Source organism: Spinacia oleracea, chromosome 3 (genome assembly GCF_020520425.1).
Source record: "Spinacia oleracea cultivar Varoflay chromosome 3, BTI_SOV_V1, whole genome shotgun sequence".
NCBI classification, from domain to species: domain Eukaryota; kingdom Viridiplantae; phylum Streptophyta; class Magnoliopsida; order Caryophyllales; family Amaranthaceae; genus Spinacia; species Spinacia oleracea.
The window spans coordinates 34,074,246-34,081,500 of record NC_079489.1 but is presented as its reverse complement, the minus strand read 5'-3'; positions in this window follow the sequence as shown (position 1 = coordinate 34,081,500).

The following is a 7,255-nucleotide window of genomic DNA, read 5'->3' as shown; positions in this document are numbered from 1 at the left end:
AAATACATGTACTCAAAAAAAATATATAAAACAAATTTTTGGCTTACAGCAAGGCAGCAGATTAAAATAATAATAAACTTCACTTATTCTACCGTTTCAAATAATATGTTTCCACCTTAGAACATACTTGTTTAAAATCGGCATTCTAAGAAACCATTTTCTAGGCTAAGAACTACGCAAGACCTGATTCCGAATTAAATCTATTTAAGGCGGATACGTAGGCAATCCATGATTCGGTCCAACCAATTTGCAAAGATGTTAGAGCCTATAGAATAACAAGAATAAGAAATAAAGTCCCTTGTTGAAATTTAATTACTTGCAATCCAAGTCGAAAGAAAATTTTAAGTCAAAGGAAGAATCCAAGTCATCAAGATGCCAAAATTAATGAGCACACATCGAAAAATAATAAGGGCACATACCCTTGCCAGAAGGAGCACTCACACTCCTAGGCACTTAGCCAAGACTCAAAAGATCGCTTTGCCTCAATTGAATGGGGGCTAGCGCAAGCATCCATGACCTCTAAAGTACTCGACTTGACCCTCCCTAAAGCGAACTAACTCACTTAAAGACTTTCTTTCACCACTAGACATAGTCGTTCGCTTAAAGACCTTCTTTCACCACTAGACACAGTCATAATCGCCAACAAGTAGTAAAGGCAGTAAAGCTTGCAATAAAGAGGATTGTTCTACGGCATCGCCCCATCGTTCCTTCGAACTCAGGGCACCCGTTCATGATAATTCAAATGCTTGTGAATCCCCTTTGGAAAAAATTAGACATTGTCAATAGGACTTGGAACTTAACCAAGGCTCACCCTACTCAGACATATGACACGGGCATCTAAAATCGAAATCTGAAAGCATCATTAATGGGAAGACATAATAGCAACTGGGGGCTAAAAAAATTGAATTGAAAGAGCTAGGGAAAGAACTAAGTATGTCTTGACCTTTTGTGCAGACATACACCAAGTAAATCTAAGTCAATTTGAAAACGGTTTATATTCCCGCAATTCTGGAAGAGATAGCCCTAAAAGCCTAAAGCATATGCCAAACGGGCACAAGTAATATCTTAACGCCTGCACCCTGGCTTCCAGCAAATCCTTAGACAGCATTCCAAAAATCGTAACAGTATTTTGATTCACTCATGTAATCCTGTACGAACCCTTCTATAAGTCAACTTACTTAGGACACCTCGGGCTGTACACAATAGGATTCGGATTTTAAATAATTTTCAAATAATTTTCAAAGACTTTTTCGAACATAATGAAGTGTCGTTGGATTAAGCTAAGTATGCGTTTATCTCGATGTTGCAAGTAAGTCAAAAAGATTTCTAAATATGATTATGGGTAAAGAAAGGCGCCTAGGTTTTGGTCAAGGCATACTTCAACATGTGACTACCTTGACCATGGCAATGTCGCACAATACGACATTTACAAGAGAAGTAGCAGATCACTACTCGAACGTACCTCGCACTAAACGAGTCTGGTTCAAACTATTCACGATCCATGTCACCATGAATGCACAAAAACGTATGCAAAGCATTATAGCACCAAGCCAATCCCGTAGCTACAGTTGGAGGCTTGAGAAAAACACTCTAAAAATGCTCGAAATGACGATTTCATCGCAAATTCTCGACGCTAATACTATACATATGTCATAGGGGCACAATCCTAAGCTTTAATCGCGTAAAACGAACCTTAGAATGGCTACAACCCCTCCCAAATTCTAAGCGCTACTTAGAATATATAAAGTCACCCCACTAACAAGGGTAACTGAAAATCGCGAGTCACCAAAACTCCGATCAAACTACTGCACATAACGCTCGCCCTACAAGCGCCCGTTACATAGTCTACCTCGTTCCAAGGCAAAAGCGAAAGAAAAAAAATCAAGGATAAGAACTGTCAAAATATACCCAGAAATCATTTTCAACGCCCAGAGCTGGGCGCCGATATCTTTAACGCCCCAGCCTGGGCGCTGAATCTTTCTGCTAGCCAAGTTTTGCCCAGATATAAAAATAAGAAAGAAACACCTATGAAACCTCGCATCGAACGAAGTAATAAGCCGTGCATACCCACGCAGAAGGTGCTACACTTGTTCGAGGACCTGAACGAGGCGTGATGAAGTACTCCAATGCAAAAAAATAATAATGATATCCCAACACCTGGAGGAATGTTCTAAGACACGCCGTTAGGCCACACAAGCCTACGTCACACCATAAGTTCAACCATCCCACGGTACAAGTCTAAAAAAGGAGAGTAAGGCATATTACACTAATGTAGGCACGACCAAGAGCACGTATAAAAGAGGCAAAGACTACTTATCGCCCAAATTCAAAATGCAAGCCACACGACTTCTACATTAAGGATTAAAGGTAGCAAAACATTACCTACCACGGAAGGGATAGCTCGCACTCACACGAGCAGGAACCCCAAGGCATCTTTCTCGAAAGAACCTACAAAAATCGTACGCCAAAAGGAAAGCATCCCAACATGCATACTTGGGGGCTCCAAGCTACGAAACAACCATAGAAAAATAAAAAAATAAAAAAAAATCTCGAAGCAAATGTTTGAACAATCGAAAGGGCACGATGTTTGAGCCCACTTCATGAATGGGCCTGAACCCTATCAAGCTTCTAAGAAAACTATTCAAAATCAGTCGTTGCTCAAAAAAAATGAAACAATTCAAGCAAACTGATTAATGGACCGCACACCACGGCCATTCTATGAACGCTCGTTTGCACACACATATCATCTTTTCTAAGTATCGAACATTTACGAACGCGTTCAAAAGAAAAAAAAGGGAAAACGGACGAACAAGAGGCCGGCTGTGTCATCAAGAAACCTCGCCAGAAATTATTTTTAGCGCCCAACGCTGAGCGCCGAAATCATTAACGCCCAGGCATGGGCGCCGAAAATGATTCCAGACCCAAAAAACAGCTCTGACTTTTATAGGGCCCTGCCATATTTATTCGACTTGAAAATTGCCGATTCCTTTACTGAAAGTCGCACCTCACGGCTTTGTTAAGAGTAGCACACCACTACAAAGATCGCTCGCACTTACGAGCACAATCCCAAACACGATCAAGGTCATTACAGAATGCGTATCCCCAAGGAACCTCTTTGACAAGAAATGACCGTCAAGCACGAATGCTTGGGGGCTCGAAAGAAAATATATATTATGCAAAGTAAAAACAATATTCCCAGACTACGATGTACGAAGTCCCGTGTTTGGATGTCTCAAAAAATAAAACCGGTTTATGACCTCAAGACAAAGGTCGCCGTTGAAGCTTATACATAGTCCCCTAATCAAGGACCCATGTAGTGGCAAGATTGAGCCGTAAAGACTAGCTCAAAACCATGAAAGATGATGACCACAAGACAATGGTCCGTCTAAGCACGTTGTCAACCCACATTCAGGTTACAACTAAACCGGAGCATCCCTCGAAAGAATTCGCTCCTGCGAGAATGAATAAGAGAAGAAATTCTCAAAGAAATCACAAGAACAAATGAAATAGGGACTTGCCCACCTCAATCGGGCAAGATCGCGCCACGAATCGCGCGAGTTCCAAATAGGAAAACGAATTCAGGGATGTCCACCCTTAGCGAACAGGGCTCGCCCACCTTCAGCGGGCGGGGTCTGCGTCACTAGCCGCGCAGATCCTCAGTTTTCGAAAAATAGAATCTTCAAAAAGCACAATGAAACAGGCTCGCCATCTTTAGCCGGCGGGGTCTACGTCACAAGCCGCGTAGGTCCTTATTTTCAAATTTCAAAAACAAGATTCGTCCACCTTTTCGGACGGGGCGTCCACCCTTAGCGGACAGGCTCTCCATCTTTAGCCGGCGGGGTCTACGTCACAAGCCGCGTAGGTCCTTATTTTCAAATTTCAAAAACAAGATTCGTCCACTTTTTCGGACGGGGCTTCCACCCTTAGCGGACGGCTCGCCATCTTTAGCCTGCGGGGTCTACGTCACAAGCCAAGTAGGTCCTTATTTTCAAATTTCAAAAACAAGATTCGTCCACTTTTTCGGACGGGGCGTCTACCCTTAGCGGACAGGCTCGCCATCTTTAGCCGGCGGGGTCTACGTCACAAGCCGCGCAGGTCCTTAGTCGCTGCAGCGATAACTTTTTCTGGTCTTCCCTTTTCCAAAAATTAAAAGGATTGGTTTTCCGTTTTCTCCAAAAAAGAGCGATGTGTTGGATTTTCCTTCGTTTTATATCCTGTAAAAACAAGGGGGTTTCTCGTTTGGCTAGCCCTGAAAATGAGAATCTTTAAAAATATTTTTTACCTCGTGATTGGGCTTGGCCAGGCCCAATTACACCTTATAGCTTTGATTTCGAAAACATCTGTAGCTACTCCCAATGACAAAGTGAGGGAGTTTCTACGCTTCTTTAGATCCTTCCAATGACAAAGTGAGGAAGTTTCTATACTATCCGTTGACAAATCCCAATGACACGTGAGGGATATATCGACACTTCAAGTGATGACCCTTTAGTCAAATGTTATCACTCGAGGGCTCGTGAGACCCTCGCCAAAACAAGTCACCACGGCTTGTGCGACGCACTCCGTCTAATACTTTGACCATCGTCTTACTCCAAGACTCAGTCAAAGTGGGGGCTAACTGTAGACACCTACTTTTGTCCCCATTCCCGAAAGGGAAGGTTCGATGATGAAAGCGTAAATCTCCACTTGACAACGCATCTCCTATAAAATAACGAATCTCAATTCCCCTTTTCATTTCACCCGAAACCTGCTATTTATAGAAACCTGCTATTTATGGAAACCTGCCAAAAATAGTAACTGCCGTAATGGGTAGTTGTTAAAAGTGGCAAGTCATAAAAGATAGAAACCTGTCAGAATTAGGTGTTTCACTCCAACATAAATCCTAAATGAGATAGAAATTGCGAGAGAATCCTATTCCTAATACGATTCAAAAATAAGAGTTACGTATTAATTAAAATCCTAACGATCCTAGAGTTCGTAACGGGCCCAGACGCATCCCGTCGCAAGGTTAATACGCACTAAAAGACTCAATTAAATCTCAAATACTCCGGATTCTAGGAATCCGAATCTGACTAAGAAAAACAGCCCAGATCCAATTTTCAACGCCTGGCTCTGGGCGCTGAAAATACCTGGTACGTGTTTTTTCCTAATTCCTCGTGGATTAGAGTTCTGCAATTCTATCTTTCCACGAACTCTTTTCTATAAATAGGGCCTTAAGTTCGACGTGAAAGGGACACACAATAACACACAATTATATTTCTGAGTATTGACTCTGAACCCCTAAGCCTAAGCCTCACGCTGCAAAACCGATCACGCGTTCTGTCGTAATCGATCCATAAATCGAATAGAACGTATCCCGTCCCATAATTTGAGATTCGTTAAATAAAAGGAGAAATAGCAAAGTCAAAGTGGTTAGTTTTCTGAGAACCGTGACGCACTTCTCAAGGGTGCGTCGTAATGTGTCCCTTTTCCATGGTTTAATTGCTTTCTTCGCCCTTTTATGAACTGTTAAACTAACTAAAATCTGATTGTTCGACCACGCTTAATAAATATGATATTTTTGGGAAATTGGATTATCATGCTAGGTCCCTTAAAACAATCTAAATCAGATAATCGCGCTCGATCTAGTACTATATGTTGCATATTATTAAAATCAACTCAGATTAGTTTAATAGTTAACGCATGTCCCTTCAATTATTTATGCTGAGCTAGTAAGGATATCCTGCCTCTGGAGTTATCAAAGAGCGAGTACTCCTCTCGGTAGTTACAGTCCCCCGAACCCTCAATCTCTACCCTGCGGGTGTACGTTGAGCGATCCCCACCACCAGGGATCACAAGGGAACCTACGGCCGTCGTGGTCAAACATAATTGCACTCCCTTTATGTCACGATAACCGGGTTTTGTCAGTTTTTCTCATTGTCGTTAAAAACTGAATGGCGACTCCTATATTACTAGTCAATTGGGTGTAAACTCACAGGAAATCCAATTACACTTGATTTGACAAAAAGAAGCGTCACACCCACGAGGGACGAGGTCACGCATTAGCCTCGTGCTTTTTCGACCCCCTCACAGTAAGCTAGGCGAAACGAATAATCGTATCGTACGACGTTGGATTGTATCGTACGACACCGATAAATAAATTGTCGGACGATAATTTAAATGCAAGACAGAGTGCAGCCCACGAGCCAAATGCGCGAAGCACTCGAGGCCCATGTGCGCAAGTGCGTGGCAGCAACACAGCAGCTCTGGACCATGGCCACACGACTGCTTATGTGCGCGCTTGCACAAGCACAGGAGCACAGGCACTGCACGCAGCAAGGCAAGGGCGCAGCCCAAGGCCCACTGTCGTGCAGGCCCATGGCCGTGTGTGTGTGTAAGTGTGGCTGGCCGGCTAGGAATTTGGCTTGGTCGGTTGGCACACTTACGTAATAGGTTATTATAAATTCTAACACACTAGTTGTTTTCCATCTAACCTAACCAGATTCTAACTTAAGGCAAGAGAGAACCCTAATTCTCTATGTGCCCCCATTAGATTGTTCTTCCTAAAAGAAAATATCTTGAGTGACTTCTAAGCCATCGATCTCAAGACGGATCTGAACGTGTCGGTGAACCAACACTACAAAAAAACGCGGCACATTGTGACGCTTTCTGGGTCAAATTGCGACGGAAAATTGTGTCGCAATTTCACATAGCGACGCTTTGAGAGAGGGTCGCTATTTTCATTGCCGCTATTTACCGACGCTTTAGAGCGTCACAATTTGCAAAATATCTATGTATTTCGCCGCCACTATTTGGGATATAGGGACTCTATAGATAGTCGCAATATTTAGACTGCAAAAAGCGTCACTATTTGCACGCTTATAGACACATTTCTCAGCCACTATAAACCATATAGAGACGCTTTAGACACCCGAAATATATAGACTCTCATTAGAGTCCCTATATGTTTACTTTCGTTCAAGTTCTCCTCATTCCCTCCAAAATAATTTAGACCCTTTGGAGCGTCACAATTTGCATCATATTATTTTTCATATATACATAATAATTTAGACACTTTGGAGCGTCACAATTTGCATCATATTTTTTTTCATATATATATATATATATACATAAATTAATCTAAAATCATGAATTATCTATAAAAATATATATCGACCATAGATAATCATAATCAAATACAAGTATTAACTTACTACGTACATTATCTTAAAGCAATATATATATATATATATATATATATATATATATATATATATAT